General features: G+C 41.2%; 1 protein-coding gene across 8 annotated transcripts in view; it reads left to right on the top strand.

Annotated features, from left to right (window-relative positions):
- LOC122561637 (potassium voltage-gated channel subfamily A member 1-like) overlaps window positions 1-11761 on the top strand; it is a 203699-nt gene extending 191938 nt beyond the window's left edge. For all 8 annotated transcript variants that reach the window (XM_043713585.1, XM_043713582.1, XM_043713581.1 and 5 more), the window contains one exon: window positions 10368-11761. The gene's annotated coding sequence lies outside the window, so the exon portion shown is untranslated. The remainder of the gene's footprint in view (window positions 1-10367) is intronic.
- Window positions 11762-17291: the final 5530 nt, after the last annotated feature.

The following is a 17291-nucleotide window of genomic DNA, read 5'->3' as shown; positions in this document are numbered from 1 at the left end:
TGCAAGTAAGTTATCCTTGTTCCCAAAGGGCTGTCTAATAGCAACTGATTACATAAATGGAATAGTTACTGACAGCAGTAAGCTCTAAAGGGTATTATCGACAGTCCAGCAAACAGATTTGACTTCACAGGGTTTCCTTTGAGGGTTAAACTGTTCCACCACTGTCATTGAAAGCAAATCAAAGATTTTAATGTGGCTAATTTTATGATATGCTGCATGATATATCCTGCAATATATGAACAGGAGATACAAATGAGATAAGATAGCCACCAGAATACGGGGCATCATTAAACATATTTTAGTTTCTCAAACATTGAATAGGTATTGGGTTTGAATGCTAATTAACTTTTTCAAGTGTGCATGGAAATGGCCACTGGCAACATACAAACAGGTCGCAACCTGTATTTATACATTGGGAGATTTTAAAGGCAAATGGACCCAATTTCTGCCTGAGGCACAAACACGGAGCCAAAAGTGTCTTTAGGAAGGATGACAGAAAGCTGAGAGAAAGGAAAAGATGGATTATTTGAAAATCTATCAGTCTGATGCCTCAATTGCAAGCTGAAAGAAACTAGTTTAAATCAAAGTCAAATTCTTGAAGATGAAAAGAAGACGTGTTTTAAAAACATTAAGTAAAAATATTTATGACTGAAGTCTATTTCTGCCGTAACAATTTTGTTCATATATAGTTTAAATAAAGGCAATTTTGTAGAAGTATTTTCCATCTTATATAATTTAGCAAAGAGTTTGATACAAATAAAAAGTATCAACAGAAAAGGCCAACCTTTATATAGTACTTTTCACAATCTTAGGAAGTCCCAAAGTGCTTCACAGGCAAAAAGATCAATATGCCAACACATTTAGTTTGGAATGTCAGAAACATTGAAACCAATTCGTGCACAGCGAATTTCTTCCAAAGAAAATAGTGGAATAAAGACTGGAAAATCTGTTTTTGAAATATTGGCCAGCAGAACAATCCTGTTAGGGTGAAAGGAAAGACTGGCAGGTATAGGGAATGCTGGATGACAAAAGAAATTGAGGGTTTGGTTAAGAAAAAGAAGGAAGCATATGTCGGGTAAAGACAGGATAGATCGAGTGAGTCCTTAGAAAAGTATAAAGGCAGTAGGAGTATACTTAAGAGGGAAATCAGGATGACAAAAAGGGGACATGAGATAGCTTTGGCAGATAGCATTAAGGAGAATTCAAAGGGCTTTTACAAATACAATAAAGACAAAAGGGTAACTAGGGATAGAATAGAGCCCCTCAAAGATCAGCAAGGTGGCCTTGTGTGGAGTCGTAGGAGATGGGGGAGATACTAAATGAGTATTTTGGCATCAGTGTTTACTGTGGAAAAGGACATGGAAGATATAGAATGTAAGGAACTAGATGGTGACATCTTGAAAAATGTCCATATTACAGAGAAGGAATGTCTTGAAACACATAAAAATGGATAACTCCCCAGGACCTGATCAGATATATCCTAGAACTCGGTGGGAAACTAGGGATGTGATTGCTGGGCCTCCTGCTGAGATATTTGTATCATTGATAGTCTCAGGTGAGATGCCGGAAGACTGGAGGTTGGCTAACGTGGTGCCACTGTTTAAGAAGGGTGGTAAGGACAATCCAGGGAACTATAGACTGGTGAGCCTGACCTCAGTGATGAGCAAGTTGTTGGATGGAATCCTGAGGGACATGTATTGGAAAGGCAAGGACTGATTAGGGATAGTCAACATGGCTTTGTGCATGGGAAATCATGTCTCACAAACTTGATTGAGTTTTTTGAAGAAGTAACAAAGAGGATTGATGAGGACAGAGCTGTAGATGTGATCTATATGGACTTCAGTAAGGCGTTCGACAAGGTTCCCCATGGGAGACTGATTAGCGAGGTTAGATCTCATGGAATACAGGGAGAACTAGCCATTTGGATATAGGACTGACTCAAAAGTGGAAGACAGAGGGTGATGGTGGAGGGTTGTTTTTCAGACTGGAGGTCTGTGACTAGTGGAGTGCCACAAGGATTGGTGCTGGGTCCACTATTTTTCGTCATTCATATAAATGATTTGTATGTGAGCATAAAAGATATAGCTAGTAAGTTTGCAGATGGCACTAAAATTGGAGGTGTAGTGGACAGCGAAGAGGGTTACCTCAGATTACAACAGGATCTTGACCAGATGGGCCAATGGGCTGAGAAGCGGCAGATGAAGTTTAATTTAGATAAATGCAAGGTGATGCATTTTGGGAAAGCAAATCTTAGCAAGGTTTATACACTTAATGGTAAGGTCCGAGGGAGTGTTGCTGAACAAAGAGACCTTGGAGTGCAAGTTCATAGCTCCTTAAATGTGGAGTCACAGATGGATAGGATAGTGAAGAAGGCGTTTGGTATGCTTTCCTTTATCAGTCAGAGTATTGAGTACAGGAGTTGGGAGGTCATATTATGGCTGTACACGAGATTGGTTCGGCCAGTTTTGGAATATTGCATGCAATTCTGATCTCCTTCCTATCGGAAAGATGTTTTGAAACTTGAAATGGTTCAGAAAAGGTTTACAAGGATGTTCCCAGGATTAGAGGATTTGAGCTATAGAGAGAGATTGAATAGACTGGGGCTGTTTTCCATGGAGTGTCAGAGGCTGAGGGGTAACCTTGTAGAGGTTTATAAAAGCATGAGAGGCATGGATAGGATAAATAGACAAAGTCTTTTCCCTGGGGTGGGGGAGTTCAGAACTAGAGGGTGCAGGTTTAGGGTGAGAGAGGAAAGATATAAAAGCAACCTAAGGGGCAACATTTTCATGCAGAGGGTGGTATGTATATGGAATGAGCTGCCAGAGGAAGTGATGGAGGCTAGTACAATTGCAAATATTAAAAGGCGATGAATAGGAAGGGTTTGGAGGGATATGGGCCGGGTGCTGACAGGTGGGACTAGTTTGGGTTGGGATACCTGGTCGGCATGGATGGGTTGGACCGAAGGGTCTGTTTCCATGCTGTACATCTCTATGACTCTATGAATCTAACTCTTCTGCTCCTCAAAGTTGTGCCATCATTCTTTTATGTCCATCCTGAATTGACAGGCAGGGCCCTGTTTTAATATCTCATCTGAAAGACAGCACTCCACCAGATATTGCAACGAACGAGTACAGTGGAATATGTCCACTAGCACTTGAACCCCAAGTGCACTATTGCAGAGTTAAGAGCATTTGAAATGAATTTGCTTGTATTTTGTGCTGGTTTATAGATTTCTATCCTTAGAGGTGAGATTAAAAGAGAGGAAAAGCCAATTTTGACTTATAAAGCCAGTTTTGGTGCACGTGCACTGAAAACAAAGAGTGTCTTATCTAAGATACAAACAAAATGTGCACGAGAAATTCAGCAGGCCTGTTAGCTCCTGCAGAGAAAGAAACCGAGTTGACATTTTGAGTTCAATAGGACTCCCTCATAACTGAAGGGAAATGGCTGAGGAGTTACGCTGGCAGCTGGGTTTGGTCAGGGAGTAGAGATCAAGCTGAATGGTTGAGGGGGCAGTGTGATAGTAAGGTAAAGTGGGATGTGTTCAAGATTTATAACTTAATTAATTTTATATTTTGTCTTGCCAATATTTAAGTTTTGGAAATTTTCATCAGGTTTCAAAACAGCTGTACTGATCCCAAACCATTGCTTTAATAATGCTTTCTGATTAGAATCTGAAATGTATTTATAGCCCATTGAGTGGTGACAATCTTGCCTGAGACAGAAATCATGGGAATTTACATCCCATTCCAGAGATGAGAGACTAGAATCTTGGGGTGATAATCCAAATGAGAGCACTGTCTTCCCATTGAGGGTGCGTTAATAAAACATTAAGTAAAATTAAATACTGCATTGTCCCACTCGCTCATTAAAGATGCACAACTGGGGGTGTTTTAACCTGAGGGTCACCACACCTCAAGAGAGGTCAAGGTTGTGAGTCCTTCATGGTGACCTCAGCTGGAGCAGGAATTGAACCCACACTTGACATCTCTCTGCAGCACAAATCAACCAACCAGCCAATTGACACGCTATCTGTCTAACAAGTAAAATAATCCACAACCAAATTCAATGTAGCTACATCCACCTTGAGATCCTGACTGATACTTGTCCTTCAACCAACATCCCACAAACGAAAATCAATGTCATATTGTTTCGGTCAGCTGCGGCTCGGTTGGTAACACTCTCATTCCTAACCACACAGTCTGATTCCAGGCACTGGGACAAAAGTCCAAGTTGACATTCCAGTGTTTGAAGTTGTGCTGCAATATCTAAGGTGCCTTCGTTCAGAAGACACACTAAACTGGGGTGCTATCTACCTGCTAGGGTAGTTCAAAAAGATCTGACGGCATTATTTTCAAGAGGAGCATGGAGCATTCTGTCAATATTTATGCCAATCTACATCACACAGGTTATCCTATTGCTGTTTGTGGGAGGTTTCTGTGCATAATTTGGCTGTCAACATCACAACAGTGATTACACTTTAGAAAGTGCTTCAATGACTGCAATGCCTTGAAATCTCCTAAGGCCATTCAGACACTGTTCTATGTTGAAAAGTTAAAAGTAAAGATAGGACCAGACCCCTGGTGACAGGAAGAGGAAGGGAAAGGAGATGCCGTGGGCTTCTATAGCGGGAGCTGACCTCTTTTCTTACTTGAAACTCCCTGGGGATCTGGCCCTGCTGCAGCGGGACATTTGAGGGAGGCCAGGAGGCCTGGGCAACCAACACTCCCACCCCAGGGTCACTCCCTCTCTGATTGCTCACTGGACTGGGGCAGGGTCACTCACGCCCTCTCTCACTGACCGCTGCTGGGACAGAGTCACTCACTCCCTCACTGACTGACCATTCCCTGGGACAGAGTCACTCCTTCCCTCACTGATCGACCATTCCCTGGGCCGGGGTCACTCACTCCCTCACTGACTGACCATTCCCTGGGATGGAGTCACTCACTCCCTCACTGACTGACCATTCCCTGGGATGGAGTCACCCACTCCCTCACTGACTGACCATTCGCTGGGCCGGGGTCACTCATTCCCTCACTGACTGACCATTCCCTGGGACAGAGTCACTCACTTCCTCACTGACTGACCATTCCCTGGGCCGGGGTCACTCACTCCCTCACTGACTGACCATTCCCTGGGCGGGGTCACTCACTCCCTCACTGACTGACCATTCCCTGGGCCGGGGTCACTCACTCCCTCACTGACTGACCATTCCCTGGGCTGAGGTCACTCACTCCCTCACTGACCAACCATTCCCTGGGACGGAGTCACTCACTCCCTCACTGATTGACCATTCCATGGGCTGGGGTCACTCACTCCCTCACTGACTGACCACTCGCTGGGCTGGGGTCACTCACTCCCTCACTGACTGACTGCTCGGTGAGCCGGGGTCACTCACTCCCTCACTGACTGACCACTCGCTGGACCAGGGTCACTCACTCCCTCACTGACCGCTCGGAACAGCGCTGACTCCACTCTCGCCTTGACACCAACAGCTCTCCTCATGCGGTGCATGGGCAGGTCTACCAAATGTTTCCCCTCAACCCAAAAAAGAAATTCCAGAATCTTCTACCTGAAAATTGAGTGCACCACATTATGTGCAAATAAAACAAATAAACTCTCCCACTGTAAACAAATTGCTTTAGCCTTTAAAACTATTTCTCTCAGATTGTTTTTCAAAAGATATCACCGTAGCTACAAAATACCTCCAAGTTAATCAGTAAAACCCTTCAGACACACAGAGAACCCATATGCTACTGGTTCAAATTCCAAACTACAAACTCAAAAATAAATAGTATTCATAAATATATGTAATCACATTTTACATCACGCAATGCTTAATAATTTCAGAGGTTTCACAATTTTCTTCCTACTACTTTCTTAGACAATGGGTTCTGCTCATAAACATACTTTAGGTTTTAATCGTAGTCAGTATACTGTAACACACAGTCTCTGCAGTAACTTCCTACAATTTTCTGGTCTGTTTTTTATTGAAAATTGAGAAAGTCGAGTGCAAATTTGTTAGCTTCATGTATTTTGTCAGCTTTCTAATGAGAGCTTAAAATGAGACCTCTATGGTTCTGGCAAAGGGGAGGCAATGTCCCAGTGGTATTATCACTGGACTGCTAATCCAGAGACCCAGGAAATCCATGGCAGAATTTGAATTAAATTAAAATCTGGAATTATGAATCCATTACCGATTGTCAGAAAATCCCATCTGGTTCATTAATGTCCTTTAGGGAAGGAAACTGCCATCGTCAGCTGGTCTGGCTTTCATGTGACTCCAGAACAACAGCAATGGGGTTGGCTCTTAACTATCGTCTGGGCAATTAGGGATGGACAATAAATGCTAGTCTTGGCAGCGATGCCCTAATCTCAAGAATGAATTGAAAAAAAAGCAGATGTCAAAGATCTCATGACACTGGGTGCAGGATATAGTTATCCAACTTCAGTCTACTTTTCAGCTCATGTACCATTGCCTTATGCTTTAAAGCACCCTCAGGTTCTTTTATTCATTCATGGGATGAAGGTGTCACTTGCCCAGCCAGCATTTATTGTCCAAACATAATTCCCCAGAGGGCAGTTACCAGTCTATTATGTTGTTGTGGGTTTCGAGTCATCTGTAGGTCAGATCAGGTAAGGACAGCTATTTCCCTCCCTGAAGGACATGAGTGAACCAGAAGAGTTTTACCAACAATCGACTCGTGGTCATCGTTAGACTTCTCATTCCAGATTTGTTTCTATCGAATTCAAATTCTACCATCTGCCATATCAAGATTCGAGCCCGGCTGTCCAGAATATTACCTGAGTCTCGGATTAACAGTACTGCGATAATACCACTAGGCCATTGCCTCCCCTGAAAAAAACATATCCAAAAACATTCAAGATCTTTGAGGATTTCTGCCTCCATCACCTTTTCAACAGGCAGTCCCAGACTCCCATGACTATTCATATGAAAACATTTCTCTTCAACCTTACTCCACCAATTACTGTAATTTCGCCCCTTTGTCATTGCCCTCTCTACTCAGGTAAATCATTTTTGATTTGTCGTCCAAGCCCCTCACTTTACTTAACTAAAATAAATTTCCTTCCCGTCTCTGCTATTCCAAAGGAAACAACCTCAGCATCGTCATTTTTCTACTTACCTTTTGACAATATCCTTGTAAATCTCTTGTCCTGTCTCTGATGTGATCACATCCCTCTGGGAATGTGTCACCAGAAGTGGAATCAGTAGGAGTAGGAGCAGAAATCCCAGGTCTCACTATTGTTCCTGGCTCAGGCCCTAGGCCATAAGAGGCCCCATAGAACATCAGGCTCAGATTACTGGGCCCTGATATACCCACTGGCCCTGGTAAGTCATGCTTTGGTTGTGACCTCACTTGTGTTTTATAGTGTTCTCGTAAAAACTCCCTGCCCCCTTTAGGAGTTTGCTAATAAGGCAAGGTATATTATTTGTCTTCCTATCCACCTGTTCAGCCATCTTCAGGGATCCAAAATCTCTCTGTGCCTCTACAATTCTCAAAATCTTGTCCATTCTTCTTTATTTCCTTTTCTTGTGTTTGCTCTCTTCATGTGCATTACCTCACACTTCTGAAATTTGAAATCTATTTGCCACTTTTCTGCCTATCTGTCTGGTTCAGTTAGCATCTTCCTTCTCTCTGCAACTTTCTCCAGGGACAATATCTATGGAAGCAGACAATTAAGAAGGCTAGGATGTTTAATGAGTATTTTGTATTAGTGCTCTATAAAAAGAAGAATGGTTACAAAATCTCAGCAGATGTGTAGAGATTGTGGCAGTAATGGGTGGAGTGAAAATTGATAGACAGGAGATACTGGCAAGGCTAACTGTGCTTAAATAATGTTACCGATTGCTTGGCTCCCAACCCAAGTTACGATGGAAATGAGGGTGGAGATTGTGAAAGGGTTGTCCATAGTTTTCTCTAGACACATGGGAGGTGCCAGGGGATTGAGAAATTCCAACTGAGACATGCTTTTTCAATAAGTACACTGAGGACATCTGTAGTGATGGAAGTCTGGTTTGTTTAATATTGCCGGTGGTCAATGTTCCCTCTAATTTGAATGCACAACTGCTCCAATATTCCACCTGTGCTGTTAGGCATCAACGTGCTGATTACAGCATTGATTTCTGATTGCCACACATGGGCCTCAGACAGCTAATATGAAAATTAGAGGGAAACGCTGCTGCTGGCTTGGAATGGTGAAAGAAGCGATGATCAATCATTTCAGAAACAAATTGGATGGGCACTTTATGAACATAAACTTGCAGAGCGTCAAGTATTAAGCAGGGCATTTAGACTTGTTGGTTTGTTGTACAGAAAGTTGACCGGAAACATGTGCTTGTTTTGTATCAAGTGAATTTACTTGGAATAAGCAAGACATTTAGCAGAACAGGGAAGTGAACCTAAACTACTTTTGGCTACTTGCAAACTGCAGGGGCAAGCATCCACTGATTCAGAACTGTGAAAGGAAGGGGAGGTTTAGGACAACTGTCAAGAACTATTCCTTTACACAGTGAAGAATTGGAATCTTGAATGGTTTGCCTGGAAATCTAGTTGATGACCAGGACATTAGACTGATTCTTGACATGGCTGGGTGTTATAATGGCAACGTAATAGTCTTTGTATACTGGAGGTCAAGTTGTTCCAAATGTCTTTTTCATCTGAATCAATCGTGTAATTGTTGGTCACAAGAGAATTGTCGGATCATTTTTGTTTTGCAGAGATATTTCATTTTGCTGTTCACAGTAACAGAGACACTCATTGCCTGAGGATCCTGCAACAAGCTACAACATCTGAGGAGAGTGATTAGTGTGGAACATTAGAGGACAGTAACCAAGTGCAGAAGCTGCCACAAGGCAAATATCTTTTGCACTTTCATACTGTTTTGTCATTTTTACAGAACTGTAACTCCCCTGAGGGGAACCGACAGGCAGTGATGACAAGTAATTGATGTCATTGCCACCTTATGTCAATCAGCTTCGAGGTTCCTTTGCCAAACAACCTAATGCATATCCTTGATCATAATTCCTATTTTTTGCATGTGCTATCACTATTTTGAAGTTCATCAAAAGATAACAAATAATTCAATGGTTACCACAGATATCTTCAGAAAATTTAATAACCATCAATTCGCAATCATGACAAGCCGATATTGTTATGAACTTTAAGCTTCATAACCTGTGTATGTTTAAGCTGTGTCCTTCAATTTAACATGAAGTAGAATCTTCTGGAGCAGGGGATGGTGATTGAGCTAATTTTGCCTGGAGATAGACCCATGTACTCTATAATGGATTCCTCTTGAAATACAAATGATAGGTTCCACGTGTGGGACAGCTGCTTTGGGAGACAGAGACACATGAAAATGGAGAGAGAAAGAAATGGCTGCTGCTGTGTAAAGCAAAGGAAAGGACTGTATTTGTGTTAGCAACCGAGCAGGGCACTAGTGAGAACCAACTTCCTGTTTGAAAAGGCAAGACTTTTGGAGTTTTACAAAACAGAAGTGTTGCCGAAGTGGGCCTTGTGGGTGGAAGTTGATTCAGGGACACTCACACCATGTAGAACAATTTTTCAAGGGCACTAGAAAGTTGGACCTGGCATAATAGGAGCAGGGAAACTTCTGAAAAATTGGGAGGCACTTGAACTTCATTGTTAAGGTTTATGTCTACTGGAAGCATAGAATAAAGCAAAAAACAGGCCATAAAGGTCATTTTGTTGGCATTGGATAGTAAATGTGAGGGACCAATTTGTGGAGCACTTCTGCTCTGTCTGTAAAACTTGCCCCAAGCTTCCAGTTGCCTGGCACTGCAACTGTGTTCCCATGTCAACTTTTCTGTATCAGGTCTGCTGCAGGGGGAACAAAACCTCATCTTTCACCTGGATACCTTATAATCTTTAGGACTCAATATTGATTCCAGAGCATGAACACCTTTCTTCACGTTTGCTCTCCACACCCAAGTCACACTGTCGATGGTTGCTCCCACTTCCAATTAGCACCCATTCAGCATTCTCACTCTACCGGCTTATCATCAGCAATCTCTTTGCCTGCTTCCCTCTCTCTGATATTTGACTCACTCAAAAACCCACCCTCCATTATCAGCATAAGGATCACCATTTCCCAGCTGCTTTCAGTTCTGCAAAGGTCACTGGACTCAAAAACGTTAACTCTGTTTCTCTCCCCACAGATGCTGCCATACCTGCTGAGTTTCTCCAGCACTTTATGGTTTTGTGTCTTTTCTTTTGGTTGGTTGTCAAAGGTAGTGCCAGCTTTAGATTTCCTCACAATAGGCACACAGCAAGAACTATTCAAATGCGTGTCTCAATAGCTCTCTTTCTCGTTTTGTTTTTCAGTAGCCAAGTCTACTTTGCACATGCTGACACTCTACTGATGTCTGACTTCATCAACAGCTTCAAGAAAAATCACTTCCACTGCTTTAAGTGTCCTCAGTTACCATTATTGTGCCTTCTGGAACTGGACTTTTCTTGCGACCATTCAGACTGCAGGATTTTAAAAGATACCCCATCATCACAGATTCTATTAAAATCACTCTGAGCTGAAAAGTATTTTTTTAATGTTGATTCCAACAAATCATAGCAAATTCAGATTTGGTTTCTTATGGTTTACAATATGGAAATAAATGTAATGTATGCAATTGAAAAGTTTTATGGAATTGTATAATCCTAAAATGGTGAAAGCACAAAAGAGGGCCATTCAGCTTGTTGTTTCTGTACTGGCCCTCTGAAGGAACAACTCCCCTGTGCCTTTTACCTGCAGCCCTGCAAATGTTTCCTTTTTACTATTTACTTTGTTTTAAAATGCTTCTACCTAATGTACCACAGGAATGTGCGTTTTCTGCGCTACTTTTAAGTCTCATGACCTATGTAAAGAGTTTTAACTGCATGATCTCAGAGTAAAACACCAGAATCTAATCCCATGTCCACTTATACATCAAAAATTCCCTCATTACTGAGGAAATTCACCATGAATATCCTAAAACTACTCTGTTTCATTGGTAAAATAATCCAGGTGCAAATTAGTACCTACTAACCTAATTTCAAACAAAATGTCTTTTTCGGTATTATAATTCAGAATGTATTTGCTGTGAGAACCTTGTTCAATCACGTTGTATACCTTGTCATAGTTTCTTGTTCCACTCTTGCTAGCTCTGTGTTACACATGTTGATAACCCATTTTTGAAAAGTTGTTGCCCAAATTTTACTTTTGTATTTCTCTTAAATTGAGCGATCACCTCATTGTCTACATAATGGAAACACTTGGCTGAAATAACATTCTGTAGATCCTACTCAGATTTTAAGCCTTCCATCAAATCATGCCACAGCCTTATCCTTACGCGAGAAAAGACCTAGGGTCAAATTTTCTTCAAAGCTTTGGCCCATTAGTTCTGGAATTTATGGAGCAGCTTTATTAATTTCAGATGCATATCTATTGCCGGCTTTGTGATGGGGTCAAGGGGTTTGTATGACATCAGCATCTGTGTAAATTAAACCTGACTCCAAATTCAGGATAATATCAGAGTAAGGCCGTCCAGGATTCTTTGAGGACAATGTCTGTGACTTACGCAGGATCCAGTTTGGCCTCATCCAAATGTATATGGCAATTTAATGCTGATTCAATGCTGAAATTACCGCACTAATGTAACACTGTTGAATGCTGTTCCATGCTTTAAACTCGCAAGATACAATATGTATTTTTTTCAACTTATTGTTATGCATAATATAAATTGGATTTTTGTTTTAAATTGTTGTCGAGACTGAGCATCTATAAAATTGATGATTGAGTCTTTGTGTGGAGAGCTGGCTTGAGTTAAGAATGAATGGACGTTACTGAAATCAACACTGTTTCCTTCCACCACTATAAGAGAGTAAAGTGGGCGAGCAGCCAAGAGCAAACTTTTATTGTGCTCTGAGACAATGCAAAGAACTAACATAAGGAAAGTCTACCATCTAAAAAGAGCAAATTTGCTGGCATCATTCCTGGAGCAGAGACATTTATGCAGCAATTTAACAGAGGTGTTCAAAACTGTGAGGGGTTTTGTGAGAGTAAATACAGAGAAGTAACTTCCACTGACAAGGAGTGCAGTAACCAGAGGACACATATTTAAATTATTTGACAGAAGAATCACAGGGGGGATATGGAGATTTCTGTCAAGTACCAAGTTTTTGAAGATGTTAAATGTATATCAATTCAGTGTCCAATTGTTTTTGGGTTGCAGGTACTAACTCAGAAAGGGCCTTTCTGGTGCAGTGATAGTGTCCCTACCTCTGGACTAGAAGATCCAAGTTTAAGTCCCATCTGCTGGAGGGGTGTCAATACATGTTCAAACAGGTCAAATAAAAATAATTACATAGGAGCAAATTGATCTTTCTGTGTTTGACAGCAATTCGTTGTGGATATGTGTCTCTACGGGTAAAAACCATATTCCAGTTGTAACTGTATTCCAGTACTATATCTCACTGCCTGCTTATCTGTATCAGAGCAATGGGGCAGAAGTAAATTCAATAATAACTAACAGAAGGAAATTGGACTTGATGGGAAAAAAGACTGCAGGTTTGTGGGGAAAGAGCAGGGGAGTGAGCCTAACTGGATAGTTTGTTCAGCATGCCAGTACAGATTCGATTACCTAAGTGGCATCTTTCTGTGTTAGGGGATTCACCTCTGATAACATTATTTACACCAGAAATTTTATTGATACAACATGAACAATCCCAGTAAGAAATATTTTATACTCCAGCAATTTTATAAAGGATCCTTTATTGCACTAAAACAATTTACATGTAGTATTACAACACTGTATTATTGATAAAAGCAATAATATATTTATTTTCTTGACCTGTAATAAATGCAATGTAATTTTTCTAAGTGAACAAACTGTTGAATACTGTCAGAGATGATAGCAGACCTAGGTTCCATTATATAATTATCAAACATCAAAATTCACTGTAAACATCTGATCAGTTCTTTCATTAATATTTTAGTGGAAAAACTTAGTTGGAACGAAGTTTGAATCTTCAGAGATAGATGAAACATTTGGGTTTAAATCACTATATTTCACTTCTGAGTCTTATGGAGGCGCATCTGAAGCAAATGGCATCAAGGTCTCTGCTTGAATGCAACATTCCCTGTGTAAAATGACTTCAAGCAGCCTCACCTGAGGTTCTGGTGACCATATGTTCATTACTAAGCTTTTGATTTGACACTGAGTCTTACTGTAAAAGGAACTGAATGTATTTTTGTCGAAATTGGAGCTATCACACTGATAGAGATTGAAAGTAGCTCTCTGGTGGAATTTAGGATGGTAAGATGATAATAGCATGACACAGATGTTTTATTTATATTAGCGTTAGGGAACAAACAAAGCAAGGTCTCTTTTCTGACCGAGAAGTACTTAATGTTAACATTGGATCTCAAACATAGAAAACATTTAATCTTTGCCAAGATAAATCCACCTCATGGGCATAAATACAAAACAAAATGTAAAGCTCCTGCACTATTTTAAAGTAGAGCGAAGGTGAGATGACCACAATTTGTATATGACTTCTGGAAAAGGCAGAGTGCAATATTTTTTAAATAACTAAATCTCTAAATGACACATCCTGTAATTCAAATAATTGGAAAAAAAACTACTTGATCTTCAGATTCAGCTTGAACAATCAGCATTAAAGCTACAATAATTTATCTTTTTAAAAAACTGGTTCATTACCTGATCTTTCCTTACTTTCTGCAGAAATCCAGTTTTCATTATAGTTCTGGAAACATTTATTTTTCAATCTCCTAAATCATAATTTACAAGTGCTCTTCAAGTGGAAAGTATGAAATAGCTACTTTACCAGTGTGTGCTGTTTAAATCAAGCTTTAACCAACGCAATCAATGAAAGAATGTTAGGTGTATCTCTTCCTAAAATCCCTGAGTTTTTTTTAAGTTTTAGCTATTTCTGACTTACATTTCTGGCTGACAAAGTTCTATTCTGACACTTGTAAAAGCGACTCTTTAAAAGCACTCATTCTAATTAGTTCTTCAGTGCAAATACATTTATTGTACATAACTCTCCTGAAATCCCAATTATTTCATTATTAAAGTGAAGCTGTTGAAAATTTGTATAGTTAGACATTTCCTCACTCAGATTGGTGCAACCGTTAATTTTGTTCATGGACTTTTACAAATAGTCGATATGTACCTAATTGATTATTGAAAGAGTTCTGAGAGTTAAATCTATGAATCATTTTGCTTTTACAACTCGTTTTAAGTCTATTTATTGAGAAGTGATGATTGCAAAGCAATGAGCTTCCGTGGCACAAACATGTTTATTAACGTACAAAAACCTGAGATATAAACCAATTCAATGTTGTTCTGCAAGGAACCTTTTGGACATTGTTATCACTTATTTTCCTGATTTAGACAGGTGGTTGCAAATACTTGACATCTGTCCAAGTTGTACTGCTCAATATGGCACTCGATAATGCTGGCGTCCTGTAATGCACAATTTATGGAAAAACAGGTAGCTATATAAATTGACATCTTTGTTTCTGGTAGATATCTTTGTCAGTGTGGATCTAATGGATTGTGATGAATAATTAAGTGCATATTATCGAAGTATGCTCTGTTGACAATAACCAAGTAAAATAAAATTTTGTTAAAACCTACATTATTCTGGAACTAACTTGATTACATGTAACAAAATTTGCAATGAGTTTAATTTCTTCCAGCATTGCCATGTTTGAAACATTCACACTGACTTCCTTTGCACAGTATTTTAACAGAGCCTTATGCCTATAGGCTATACAGATTAGTGAATGGGTGAAAAACTGCAGTATACTACCAGAAGAAAAGGAACTACCACAAATGTCCTTATTCATTTCTCTAGACCTGGTTCATATGAACTATCTTGTTTGTCATAAAGTGCATAATGGCCTGTAGAAAATTAATTTTCCATAAACTAATACTATACGCAAAACTAAATCTGATTTTCATTAAGTTTCCTAGAGGGTCCCTCTCCTTCATGCCTTGCAAGTTTTCTCACACAATCACCATACACTTGCCTCATTAACTACTTACCACACATCCATGGCACCCCTCTTGTCCACTGCAAACCCAGTTCTCCCACTTGTCATTGCATAACCACCACTGCCAGGATATTCTGAGATTCCTGGCAGTTGTACCATCTTTCAAAGGCTGTTGTGGATCCAGACAAGCGCTCTCTGCCCACAGCTGGCCTGCGCAGTTTGTGCCAATTGCCCCAGACATGGCAGATAAGAGGAAATTGGTACTCCACTTTGCTGGCAAACACGTGGGGGTCCTGGTGGACAGGGAGTGTGGAGCATCCTCTTCCGTCAGGACTGGCAGAAGGGGCCACAACACCAGATCCTGCCAGTCCCATCTGGGGTCGCCACCCAGGTCAGTGCATTCTCAGCTCTCCAGAGGCATGCCTAACACCGTAGCAATGACTTTCTCCACTCTGTCACGCACTCTACCCCGCTACTGTACCCATCTCCCACCAAATGCCACACTCCACCACTCTCACTACTGCCTGCAACATGTTCCCTCACTTGATCGCGCCCACCCTAGCTCCCCCTCACCTACATTCTCTGCTACTCTTACTCACTTGCCAGATTTAGTCCAGCTGTACAATGCTAACAGCTATGCTGCCCACTTTCCCTCAGTCCCTTTTTTTTCTCATTTCAGAAGAAAATAGCCCACAATTGGGCAGGGAGAGCCTGACATTCAGCTTCTCGCACCCTCCTGACCCTGACCACCTTGAGTCCTGAGACTGATATCAGAGGCTGCCTTTGACCCACTGCGTTGGGACCCCATCTCCCTCAGTGTAACTGAGTACTACTCCCCTTCAAATTTGAGACAATGATGTTTGCTTGATGCACGTGCAGTGTGTTTGCTGCACATGCTGTTGGCAGATGGTATCAGTGTGAGATTGGTGTAGCACAGTGCCATGTGACAACATGTCCACCCCCTTGACTGAGGATTACTGGCAACTGAGACAAACTTCCTGGCTTTGTGTGTGGAGTAAACGGCAAGGCAAGACAGAAGTGCTGTGCACTTTTAATGCTGGCTGAGGAGTCAAAGTACTAAAAGGTAAGACAAGACAAAACAAGGCAGGGATGCTCTGAGCATCCATATGGGTGCTAAATGAATGAATGCTGAGAAGGCAGCCCTAAGAGGCAGCCCAGTCCCGTCCATGAGATGGGTGTCCACCAGTGCATGCAAAATATCCTTGCAGCAGCATTGCAATGAGAGGTACCAGTGTGTTCCAAAAGTTCAGCGTGAAACCGCAGGAGTATGCTATAAGTGGATTGGAGAGGTGCCATGGTGATGCAGCGAGGCTGGCATGTGTCAGATGCCAATGTCCGTGGACGGGGTTGTGTCTGGCCACTGCCCAGAGTGTACCCTGTGCTCTTGGTATTGGATGCCCAAGATGGATGTTTGCAGGAGCAAGCAGTGAGGTCGAGTCACCAGGTACCCACTCTGATTTTGCTGTCTGGTTTCTAACTGCTGTTTGGTAGAATGTGTACCTGCATAGCAATGAGGTGAGATTTAGTGGTTATGAGGCTGTTAGGAACAGTAATCCCTGTTAATAAACTTCTCACTGCTCAGTCTTGGCTTGGAGTAAAAGCACAACTTGTTGTTCCCAATGTCGAGGAAGGCTTCATTTGAGTTTTGACACAATTCTCCTAAATTTCTCACCTAAATTTTACCACACATTGTACAGGATCAAGGAAGAGTCCCCCATTATTTTGCAAGAGGTTATCTCCATTCACCAGGGCCATACAGAGCAGCATTGAGAGCTGAGGAAATCCTCAGAGTCTCACACTTGTTCCTGCCTAATAGGCCTTCAGAAGGTAGGGAACATATATTCTATGGTTCCTGTGAATTGATATTTCCAGGCAGAATAACTTTATGTGCTTGACTTTTTCAATTGGCCCAACTATTCTAGCTTTCTGTTTTCCCGACCAACCATCACAATTAACCTCTGAAAGGCTTGAAACATCCCAATTAATGTCTTGAAGACTTCTCTCCTTAAAACAAGAATAAAACAAAGAACTGCATATGGCATTGGTCTGAAACAAACAGAAATTGCTGGAGCAACTCTGCAGGACTCTCAGTACCGATGGAGAGAAAACAGAGTTAATATTTTGAGATGAGAGACCCTTCTTCAGAATGCAATAAATGCTGGCCCAGCCTGTGACATCCACCTCCCACCAGTGAAATTTAAAAGCTATAGGTATATGAGAGCATGTGAACT

This window comes from Chiloscyllium plagiosum, chromosome 23 (assembly GCF_004010195.1).
Source record: "Chiloscyllium plagiosum isolate BGI_BamShark_2017 chromosome 23, ASM401019v2, whole genome shotgun sequence".
Taxonomy (NCBI): domain Eukaryota; kingdom Metazoa; phylum Chordata; class Chondrichthyes; order Orectolobiformes; family Hemiscylliidae; genus Chiloscyllium; species Chiloscyllium plagiosum.
This window is presented reverse-complemented; position numbering and strand designations above follow the sequence as displayed.